Source organism: Convolutriloba macropyga, chromosome 5 (genome assembly GCF_964194025.1).
Source record: "Convolutriloba macropyga chromosome 5, txConMacr16.3, whole genome shotgun sequence".
NCBI lineage: Eukaryota > Metazoa > Xenacoelomorpha > Acoela > Convolutidae > Convolutriloba > Convolutriloba macropyga.
Window position 1 is genome coordinate 56,354,895 of NC_134472.1, and position 12,596 is coordinate 56,367,490.

General features: G+C 40.3%; 2 protein-coding genes across 4 annotated transcripts in view; one reads left to right on the forward strand and one right to left on the reverse strand.

The window, feature by feature from the left end:
* The window catches only part of LOC142340423 (uncharacterized), a 464,952-nt gene that overhangs the window by 429,432 nt on the left and 22,924 nt on the right, over positions 1-12,596 (reverse strand). The window lies entirely within an intron of this gene.
* Positions 1-12,596, forward strand: part of LOC142339486 (uncharacterized) — a 204,467-nt gene that overhangs the window by 129,508 nt on the left and 62,363 nt on the right. The gene's annotated exons all lie outside the window — the stretch shown is intronic.

Consider the following 12,596-nt stretch of genomic DNA (forward strand, 5'->3'; position numbering starts at 1 on the left):
AAATTGAGATCAAATCTTTTCCACCAGGCTGAAAATGTTTGTTTTTTATTATTTTTTGCCTAAACAGAAGCTGGCCTGGCGAATATTTTCTTCCATGTTGAAAACAATTAGGTACAATAACAAGCTATAAGGTTGAGAGCTTTCGCAAAGTGTGCATGAAAAATTCCTTACACGCCCGCTTGCTTCTAAATTATTTTTATTAAAAACACCAATTGTAGCGCAGATATACTGCCCTTATCAAATTTTTCATCTTTTACTTATTTAAAATTTAAAAGATTCTTAAAAAGGGACAGACGTCTATACAACAAAGAAGTTATTACCAGTGGTATCAAACTTATTTATTTCGCAAGAATGAACACTCGAGCTCACGAAACAAAAGAGATGAAATAAACTCTAATTCAATTTATCAGGCAATAAAAAGCAATTTTATCAAGAAAAACTAATTTTTTAAAAAAAATTGGTATCCAAAGTCAACATCTATCCCGTTTTCAAACTAAATCTCAAAATTTAATAACTTTTTTGTTACACTTAGCCTCTATTGATATGGAAATGCAATTTATATTCTCAATTAAGATTTAAATGTGAGTGCAGAAAACAATAACTTCTACAAAGGCATACTTATCTAAATTGAGAATGCATTACTAGATCGAACTCAAATAAAGGCTACCCAAGAATTATAATCGCACGGTGAGTGACAAATTTACAAATTGAGATAAGTCATGTTTGCCCATGGAAATTTGCAAACCGTTTTGCTAACAAACTAGTCGTTATTTCATATAAACACACAGTTGCGAAGAGGAAAAACAGAAAATTTGTGACTGAAATTCCATTTCTTTCCTGGTGTAAAAGTTGAACAATCCAAATTGAACGTCACGGATTGTTCCATAAACAAAGACTACCAAACACAAGCGGAGAGGCAGAGAGATTGTTCGTCTGAACCGGATAGGACATTTTGTTCACTAGGTTTTTTTTTTTAATGCACAAGACAATATTGAGGAAAAAAATTATTATTAATTTTTAATCAAAAAACCTAAGACCCATTCAAGATGAAACATTCAAAGTCAAGTGGACACATTCAGACGGTTTAAAATTCGGCTCATATGAAAACCAATTAGACTTTTCATCACTCAAAGTATTATATATTATCTAATAAGAACAAAGAAATTTAATCAAAAAAAATCAACTGAGTTGAAGCCCAAATAAAGAACAAAACTCAAAAATTCTTCAATTTTAAAAACTAAAAAAATTTGAATGGCAAACCTTTATTTACTATGATTAGCTAATGATTGCAAATGAAAATTAGAATCCATTTTTATAAGCTTCATTAGTGATTTAAGAAAATTGTAATAATTGAGATTGAAGGGAAAGCCAACAAAAACTCAAATTTTTGAGAACTCAAAATTAACTTACTTTGTGGAGTCCAGACATAAAACAACTAATTTTGAACTGAAGCAATTGATAAACTTTGTCTACTTCTGCCAACAATGAGGTCCTCTGCTTACTCAGACTGTGACAAAAATACGAAAAAAACGTCAATAGTAAAACTCAAGTACACTAAAATTTTACTAAATTAAATGGTTCAAGATAGTTAATGCCATAAAAAAACTGAGAACATTATTCGGGTTCCCTTAGAATTGTTTTTGAGTTCTTTGAGACCTGCTAGTTTTGGGACTCACGACCAGAAAAACTTAGAAAACAAAAAATGGACCGAAGCTAAAATGTTTCACTAAAACTTTTTAGAGTGTCAAAGTCAACATAATCATTAGGGACCCTCTAATTTTTTCAGACAACGCATATATTCACAATCAAACAAAATGCATTGCCATTGGTAAACATTGCTGGAGATTCACGAGAAAAAAAATCAAAATGGCGGCAACAGAAACTAACAGTGGCCCTAAACACGAAAAATTTCTTATCGAAATCCAAATCCTTTTTATTCCAAAAAACCGTGATGATACAAAAAAATTGCCTCAATGTCGCTTCAGGGTTACAAACCCGCAAATTAAAAAACGATTATAGGGCGAAAATTAACAAACATGTTTTAAAATGTCCTAAATTGGGAACAAAATCAGAGTGGAAAAAAAAGAGATGTGTACAGAGAAATTTTAACATCGATAACTCATCGAAAAAATTTATTTTCTTTAACATAAAATTCTACACTCTACGCTTGACGGGTTTTCTATCAAAACCGCTCACAACTCTGTACTATAATTTTTTCTTTTGGCCAAAAATTGACTGAACAAAAAACAGTTTGAGCATGTAGTTCCTCCCCAACCAAATGGGTCGGAAAAAGTTATTAAAAAATAATTTTCCCTACTATAATTTAAAGCAGAGTAACAATCAGGGGCTCTATGTGAGACGTAAAGATGCGATTGATATTCAATTTATTGAGACGGGTTTTGTACTGTTTTCCCTAAACTTACAGCAGATACTTTTTTTTCGATAGCATCAAATATGATGCTTTATTTTAGGGGTAAAACATCATATTAAATTACTATTTTTTTCATCAATCAAGTATTGCCGGTTCAAGTACGTGGCCGAAACTATGACTGATTACGACGACGATTATTTTTTTTCTTCGTGAGTAGTAAAAAATCCTATGATTCGTCTGGAAAAATTGAAAATGGCAAGAAAATAAGTTTAATTGCTTTTAAGAAATCGGCTAATTATAAAACCATAAGCAAATTGTGAAAATTCAAAATAGTTCAAAACCAGAGGGTCAAGAACAATGCTGGCGAAATTTAACATGGAATTCACTTTCCATTACAATAACCTCAATTTTCCCTTTAACATATGACACTTTGTCTATTGAACAAGCATTTTGTTTTGAAACACATCTTAGTAACTACAACGGGATACTGATTTGAATTTGGTATTTTTCGTTTTACCGAGCGAAGGAATAGCAATTTCATGCTTATATTTTCAAAATTTAAATTTATTATCAAAATCTATAACTTTAAACCTTTTCAGTGAGACCTTTTGATAAAGGGTAGAGTGCGTTTCGTGAAGACAACCCAAAACTGTAGATTTTCCATATAAAGGCGTAGATTTTACACAAGCTTGCAGTGAATTTTGCAATGATTTTACTAAATTGTTTTTATGTAAGGGCAGAGTGCGTTTCGTAAAGACAACACAAAGCTGTAGATTTTCCATATAAAGGCGTAGATTTTATACAAAACTGCCATGAATTTTGCAATGATTTTACATAAAATAAAGACAAGTTTAATGTAAACCAGTGTTAGTAAACACCTACAAATTAGTAAGTAATACGCGAAAAATTGATGTTGTGATGAAATCATTTGTCATATGGAGAAATCAACCAAATGATTTGCTAAGATATTAAAAAACACCAGCTGATAGAATATTGTCAATGGTGGAAACATTTCTTTAAGTCACTGAATTTTTAGCGGTACCTCTGATCATCATATTGAATTTGAAGAAAGAATGGAGCAATAAAACATGAACAAAATACTGTAGCAATCAACTTTCATAGATGGAAATAACAACTGACAAGATAATCCCCGATGTAGGAAAAAAACCGGAAATTCAATTGAAGTGAAAAAACAGAAACTATTATCAAAAAAATCTGCTGAAAGTAACGAACGACTAGCTCAGTTTTATGTGCTGGTACAGTTCACTAAGCCAACTCACTAATGCCCCCAATTTATGTTTCACAGGTCACTCAGTCCCTATCACAACTTAAACAATTTTTTGCTCTAATTGTTGAAAAAGTTTCGGAAGCTAACGTCTAAACTTCGAGTCTTATGGCAAGACGCACTTTTGAGCTTGAAGGAAATCAGGAACGTCTATCGCTACATGTCGACAGATTATAGGTAATTGTTTTGTTATTCGACGCCACAAAGAGGTATGCTCCGCGATGTGTTTGCGCCAACGAAGCACGTCCCGATAATGAATAATCACAACCACTTCATCTACAGCTCAAACCAGCAGTCACAGAAGTTTATTTTGGTGGTAGTGGTAGCTGGTAAGACGTGTTGGCAATGGGGATACGTGGCAGTTATCTTGACTAATAATTTGACAAAAATTGTTGAAGAAAACTAGTCGCTGAGATTTTGGTGAGCTCTGGAGAAATGAAAACGTCAATACAATTATACCCTTATTTGAAAAAGTGAGTTCGAATAACAACACCGTAAAGTGCGATTAATGTGAAACTGTGGAAATCTTATCATATAAAATGTGAAAAAATAACGAAGATTGGGTGCCGTTTGGAAATGCTTTCAGCGTAAAAATGCTAATTATTTAACAAAACTAGGAAATTAAAACTGTTCAAAACTTCTGTAGATGACATTTATTAGAGTGTAAAAGCGAACGCACTACTTTGCTTGCACTAAGAACAAAAATTTCCATATTATTTCGGCGGTCATATAAGAAAAAATGAATGAATAACGTGACAGCCTTCACGGATATGTCAGTTCACGTCGATGAACAGCAGAAACTCGTGATACTTGTATCGAAAGCCAACTGAATGAAGAAAAAATCTGAAATTTTTTGCTGCCCTTTCCTCCATCATGAGATAAAAGTTGGAAGAATGATCCATAGGCATTTTCGGTGAACAAGCACCGGCAATTCTATGAAGCAGTCCTAAAAAACAAACCACATATGGCGAAAAAATTAATATTCAGAAAATTGGTCGTCCGGCATTGTGAATCTGGCAAAAGGAAAAATATGAGGACTTAAAATAGTGACCTAAAGAGCAGGAACCACAGCGGGAAACGATTCAAAAGTTAAACTGAACCCTAAGAAACGCAAACTGCTTTTACAATATAAAGGACAATTTGGCATTAGACGAAAATGAAATTTGGAATTACGCATGTCACAAGGATCTACAACAAGGAAATTCGAAAGCTGCTTACCATCCTTAAGTTCGAAATTTGTTGAACACCTGAAAGCACTATGTAATAAAAAAAAAGTGTAGTGGATGCACTTCTATCTTTTGTCGAATAAACTGGCGGACAACACGTGGCTGGCAGAGCATAAAAAATCATGCCCGACTACAGGTCAGCATGCTAGCGAATGTTGTGGAACCTCATGAGCGTTTGATTGGCCTATAGTTGATCAAAGCAACGAGCTACTATCGCTTATGACTCTGGAAGCAATACAATTAGCACGTCAGTGATAAACGGAAACGATGAGTACAACAAGCAGGAGCAAACACTAAAATTTAAGTCAACAGTAGGCATGCTGCTTTATTCGTATTCGTTTAGTATTGCATTTTAGCGAATTGAAGCACTTTTTTTGAAGGTTTTACCGAAATGGTAGAAAATAACACAAAACTTTTGAAAGCGAAATGACAAGATCCTGAACTAAAATTGGAGGTAACGAGAAGTGAATTTTCAGATTTTTGTTTTAACGAACAACAAATAACGAAGGTGGTAAATCTGCTATTTGCCTAATGAATTAGCAGGTAACATGAGAAAGTTTCCGTGAGAACAAAGCGATATAATATATATTTATATATATTCGCCAAGCGATAAGATCTTGGGTTGAAATAAATCACAATAAAATTGTCGTTGGTAATTGTATAGCTGTCAAATACAGTCTATCGGAACTTTAATTCATCGAGATCTATATATATAGTCAGTCTATAGTCAACTGTATATCGAAACGTCAAGGCAATAAGCATCGTTTACTTGGAGGCAAATCTAGCTTGATCTTTTTTAGCAGGTCTTAGTCTAGGTCACCGATTTAAACTAATCTGTTCAAAAAACCGAATTTGTTAGGCTAAGCACTCAGTTTTGAGCCATTTTGGAAGTTATTCTTAGTGAGAAATCGCCTTTGTATTTCTCAGAAATAATACGTAAGTTGCATTTAGAACGGAAAATCTAAGCGAAAGTTTTGATATAATACGCACAAAAATTCTCTATCTAGTGATATAATTTATTCAATTCAATTTACTCGGTAACATCCTCCAGCCCGGAAGAAAATGTTGGGAGGATTGGTACAAGCTTAACGAGTGGGCGGACGAGCGATCCGGATGACGTGCGTAAGACGGCGGAGCGGGCGACGCTGTCGGAGCCGTACCGAAGTTCTTCAATCCGAGCAGTTGGATAGTAATCCCTAGGGTTGCTTTCTTCAACGATCCAAACTAAATCACCGACCTTGGGGTGCTGCTCGGCAGGCGTCTGCCACTTAGATCTACGGTTCAGTGCAGGTACATACTCCTTGAGCCAACGTGCCCAAATTGCATTGGCGTATGACTGTGCACGGGCGTACCGCTTACGATGATCAAACTCGTCGACGCCAACGATGGACGGAATTCTGGTTGCTTGGTTACCGAGTAGAAAATGATTAGGTGTTATTGCGCCTAGGTCGGACGGGTCGGCGCTTACAGGCGTTAAGGGACGTGAGTTTAGTGCGTATTCGACCAGACAAAAAGTAGTGTTCAACACATCTGTGAGGCGACGCGTACCGAGGATAGTGTACAGTACTCTTTTAAAACTACGAACTAACCTCTCCCAGATGCCACCTTGGTGTGGCGCACTGGGTGGATTGAACCTCCACTTAATGCCCTTATGTGCAAGTTCGGCAGCGATGTTAAGCGTATTCCATTTTTCCACACATTCACGGAGCTCTTTCTCCGCTCCAATGAAGTTCGTACCATTATCCGACCAAATCATAGCAGGAGTACCCCGACGGGAGACGAACCGCGCAACTCCCATTGCACAGGAACTGGTGTCCATGGACGGTACAACTTCAACATGGACAGCACGAGTAGTGAGACAAGTGAAGAGAAATCCCCACCTCTTCTCGGTAGTCGTAGAATGAGCCGAAGTAATCAACCCCGGTGTTGGTAAAGGGAGGAGACTGGTATGCAAGTCTCTCCTTTGGGAGGTCTGCCATGATAGGCTGAATGGTTGCTGCACGGAACTTTCTACACAAGACGCAGTTTGATTTGATGGAACGCAGTGTGGAACGTAGTTTTAGGATGGCATAACGTTCTTGTACCTTTGACCTTAAGTAGTCGATGCCCTGATGATGGTTCTTCAAATGAGTATGCCGCAGAAACAGTTTAACAAAAATATGACGCGCATCCAGCACGATAGGATGCCTAGTGTCAAAGTCAATTTCCACTAGCCGTCGGAGTCGACCAGAGTAACGGATTAGACCCTGAGGTCCAATAAACGGAGTAAACTGAGCAATGCGGCTGCTCTTCTTAACGGATTTGTTGTCAAGAAGATCCTTTCTTTCAGTATTAAAGGACTCTCCTTGAACCAAGTACTGGAGATGACGCTCGGCTTCGTTAAGCTCAACAGGGTCGGCTATGCTGCCGTCCACGGTACGGTAACTTTCATGAGATGGTAAAAGACGGAGCACATATGCGGTGACACGAAGTAATTTTTCATAAGAACTGAACTTATCAAACGGGATCAGATAAATGCTTTGTTCCTTAGGGGGCTTGGTTACGGATGCGGCTAAAGATGAGACGGATCCATCATCTTGTTCCTTGGTTACAGCGCCGAGCTTGATGTTATCAACGACGTCAGTATTTGGCGGAAAAGGGAATTGCTTAGTTGTCAAGAAGTCAGGACCCCTCACCCAGCTACTTGATTGCAAAACTTCAGCGGACATACCACGCGTGCCTGCATCTGCCGGATTATTACAAGTGGCGACGTGGTTCCATTGGTCAACGCTGGTGTTCTCCAGGATTTCACTAACCCGATTTGCAATGAAGATGGGGTGTTTGTTTGTTGAGTTTATCCACTGCAAGACGATGGTACTATCTGTCCACATAAAGACTTTATCCACAGTAACCGTTAATGCTCGACAGATTTCCCTTTTTAAACGGGCAGCGAAGAGAGCTGCTTGTAATTCCAACTTAGGAACTGTCATTACCTTCATAGGTGCAACATGGGCCTTGCCCAAGACAAACGCCAGCTCTGTTTTAATATCCCCGGAGTTGCAAGTTACTTGAGCCCTAAGAAAACCTACTGCACTAAATACGTCTTGCGAGCTATCACCAAACATGTGGAGTTCAAGGTGTTGGAATGGTCCTGAAAAGTAACTTCTCGGTATAGTGATCTCAGCTAACCCGGCAGTTCAACACACCAGGCAAGGAATCTGTCAACTGTGTCTTTGGGTAACTCGTCATCCCAACTTTGTCCATTGACACGCCAAATGTCTTTCAAGATTAACCGAGCACCAACAGTGAACGGTGCGACAATACCAATTGGGTCGTAGACCTTTGACACGAGACTCAAGACCAAGCGCTGTGTTAAACTTTTCGTGATGGTGCTGTTAGTACCCCTACTCACAACCAGAGTATCGGTGTTGTGATCCCATTTAAGCCCAAGCACGTGCATTGATTCCTCCTTTTATGAAACGATGACCTTCGGTTCAGTGGATTGTACAGACCCATCAATTTGGTCAGCCAGATCTGGTACATTGCTTACAAACTTAGTAAGCTTGAACCCACCTAGATGGAGAAGATGTACCAATTCCTTCGACCTATTGAGGGCCCTCTCGGGGGATTCCACAGAGTCCAAGTAATCGTCCATGTAGAAGTTCTCAAGGACGGCTTTCGCAGCTTCTGGGTACTCCTTAGCATTATCGCGTGCCGTGCGCTGAAGTGCGTAGTTGGCGCAGGTGGGCGAATCTTTTGCCCCAAAGATGTGGCGCGTATACTGGTGTACCACAAAATTTGATGTGGGGTCCTCCCGCCACAAAAAGCGCAATGATGGTTGATCACATGGCAACACTCCAACTTGGAGGAACATTCCCTCGATGTCGGCGGATACGGCAAAAAGATGTTGTCTGAACCGTAGGAGTACATAGATTAGGTTTTGCAGTAGGTCAGGTCCGGTGAGTAATGACCTATTAAGAGATGCGCCATGGAATTTTACTGCTCCGTTTAGAACCCTACGAACCTTGCCTGGCTTGTTCGGGTTAACAACCGGATGGTGTGGTAGGTACCACTCTCGTTCCGAGCGACTTTCCACCTTATGAGCATCTTTGACCCTTACTACGTAGCCTTTGTCTAAGTCCTCTTTGATGGTATTCGAGTACTTTTCCCTTAAAGTCTGGTCTTTCGTAAGCCGCTTTTCCAAAGATTTTAATTGAACAAGTGCTGAGCAATAATTGTTGGGCAGTTCGATGTTATCTTCAGCCCATAGCATTCCTACATCGTACCTTTTTCCATTATGCACGGTGGTGTTTTCAAGAATTTCATGCGCACGCGCATCCGAGGCGGATCGTGGGTCTACTTGCTTAAGTGCGCCGTACGACTCCATGTCGTACCAAGATTTTACCTGACTAGCGAGTTCAAAATCCTGCTCCATATTAGCTTTGAAACAAGTCGAGACTAAATCTGAAGACGACGGTAGAGGGCCGCTTAGAACCCAACCTATGGGCAAGCGAACAGCGAAGGGCGAGGACTTCTCGTCAGCAGCGAAGTACTCTAACGGGCGGATGGCATGATACACATCCTGTCCAAGTATCATCTCGATGTTTCCATAGCAATATGTAACTGGGTCTAGAATTGCTAGGTGCGGGTATGTTTCCTGAAGTGCTTTAATGTTAATGACATCGGCGCCTACATTCAAATTTTCCTTAACGTAAGGGCTGACTTTAAATGGTTCAAATGCTTGGTTGTCGCGTGGTGTTACAATTAGTTCAACTAAATTAGTGTCTACAACCTCCTCGGTATTTATTCCCTTGACTGTTAATTTCAATGCTGTACCGTGCAAACCAAGTCTATTTGCAAGATCATTGGACACCCAAGAGTTACTGCAAGCGGTATCACACAAAACTAAAGCCGTGGTATCTTTACCGTTAGAGCTCTTTAACTGTAATTCAGTCACCTGAAGGAGGCCTTTCACATTACTCACAGATGACAAAGTGGTGGTCTTGCTCGATGATTGGACACTAGGAAGTTTACTTTGATTTGCGCAGGCATTAGAATTACTGTTGTTGTTGTTTGGAGGGGATTTTGATGGATAAACCCTCTCAGCTCCATGGAGAAGAGTATTATGGGAGCTGTTGCAACCGTCCTTCCTGTATTTCCTGGGGTTTGGGCATTGCCTGAACATATGCTTTTCTCTCAAACATGAGAAACACAGTTTTGCTTCCGCCACTACCTTTGCTCGCTGAGTGGGAGACTTTTCTTTAAATACCCTACACTCCCAGATGCGGTGGTTACCTTTACACACAATGCAGCGAGGGGTTGCAGGCGTTGCCGATGTTGAGGCTGGTCTCTGAGTTCCCTTAGTTTGTGTATTAGCAGCAAAATTTCTTGAGGCAACTTTGGTCTTTACTATTGAGTTGGTGTTATCCTCAGTTCTTGCCTTCGATGAAGTTTGTTTCATTAAATCGTGTGCCTCGGCCTTCTCCTTCAACCAATCGTTGAAGCCAAGGAGTGTTGGCTTTACCCAATGTTTCTTCACTGTGAAGAGTGACAAAGACTCTTTTAGATTGGGCGGCAACTTTTGCACAGCCGTGTTAAGAAATGAGGCGCTCTTAAGGTCTGCGTCATATGAAAGTGATTTAAAGACCCCAACAAGACTTGAAATTGTTGCAGAATAGTTTATGATGTTATCACTATTGTGCATCTTCAATGGAGGAAAAGAGCTGAGTTTTTCTAAATGTGCACTGACTACTGCCTGTGGTTGGCCAAGTTTACGTTCGAGTGTCCTAAGTGCATCCTTATACATTACACCACAGTATGCGAACTCAGCGATGGCGGTTTTAGTTTTTCCAGTTACAAGAGTTTTTAAGTATGTTAACTTGACATCATCAGTCAAGGACTGTGCGTCTATTGCGCTTTTAAATTGTCCGAACCATTCGTGCCACTGCAGGGGATCACCGTTGTACTGTGACAACTTCCACTCGGGCAGTGGATCGCTCTTCTTACTAGTAATTGCGTCCGCCAACTGCTTTATCAAATCCGCAGAGTCCAAAGAAGGAGCCGAAGGTGTGGGATGCGGCGGGCCACCCCAACACAACGGGTTCGGAACGGTAGCTCCATACGTTGCCGGAATAATCGGAGTGACAAAGGTGGGGGCGGTACCTGTGGAAGAACTAAATGGATTCGCTTGCATGAAGTCTGATGTTACGTAATTTTGAGCGCCTGCGTCTGCTTGTACATGAGAGGAGCGGAGCGATGTAGTGATATGAGGGTTGATTAACGTAGCCGGTTGTACGGTGTATAAGTTTGCAGATGTACGTACAAGTGGCACTGCATTAGATGGAACTCCTGCCGGAAAACGCCAGACATTTGGATCCGGAGGAGCAGGAGGTGCATGGGTTATAGGGACAAAATTTTGGGGTTGAAAACTCTTTTGTGGGGGTGGTGGATGAATTAATTGAGGTAGAAAAACGTTTGCGGAGGAAATGATTGGTGCAGGCGGAGAATGGGGTAACAGATTGACATTATTCGCCACGGGGTTAGTGGCTTGTAGTGGTAGTGCTTGTGGCGGCGAAGGAGGAAAGCGGAATGCTGGTGGGATTAACGGGAAATACGGTGGTGCGAGGTTTAGAACGGGGGATGGTGGGGCTGGTACATTTATGTGTGCTTGTGGCGGATTAGGTGCTAGAGGAGCATTAACGATTGTATTAAAAGGTGGTGAATGCGGAGGGCTGACTAAATTCAACTGTCCCGGCATGCTCGATCTGCGAGGGAATTGATGATCTAACTGCAAACCATCGAAGTGCATTGTTGCTTGAGACAGTTGTCGGGCTGTGTTTGGGGCGTTTAGTTGAGTTGGCATACCAAAGTTTATTGGTGATGGAGGCGTATATTGAGGCTGTTGCTGCTCTTGCATGATGTTGTTTGCAACATGTGCATCATTGGTTACATTGGTTCTACTACTTGATTCTTGGACGGGGAGGTTGATGTTGGCCTCAAGTTGACTATGTGTATTGAGATTGAAGTGTGAGTTTGGAAGTTGAGCTGAAGAAGGTCGTTGGACAATTGCTTGGTTGGGTTGGGCGATGGAACCAGAAAAATGCAAACTCGGTTCGTTTGCAACATCTGCCATGTTCCCGGCCGTTGACGAATTAACCCAATCTTGAACAAGTTTCTTGCTCTTGACTGAACTTCTTTCCGTAAAGAGCCCACTCATTTTGCCTGTACCAGACCCGTCTGTGGATGATTTTGTCATCACCTCAATTTCCTCAAGTGCTGCATCAGCTACTTCCTTGCGATGATCCTCCTCAAGCTGCTCAATTTCCAATTCCCGCAATTTCGTTTGTTTTTCAATTTCGAGACGCTGTCTAGCAAAGCGAAGCTTTGCTTCATGTTGTTTCTCAAGTTCCTCCCTTTTGAGTCTTGATAGTTCTAAGTCTCGTTGACGCTGACTTGATCTTTTTGAGGAAGTCATATGTGAACTTGATTTTGAATGGTGAGAGGTATACTGCTCTGCTGTCTCTTTGTCATGGACCGAATTGATATACCCTCGAGCAGCAGCAATGAACTCATCAGTTTTCTTTGTTACAGTCTCTAACCATCTTTCAAGGTTCTTACAGGCAGCATCTGGATTTTCAGTCTTTTGTGCCAGATCAAAGAGCTCTTCATTTTTATCAACTACTCTAATAAAAGCGTCTTTGCACTTCACAAGCAGACGTTCGATCTTAACTTTCCT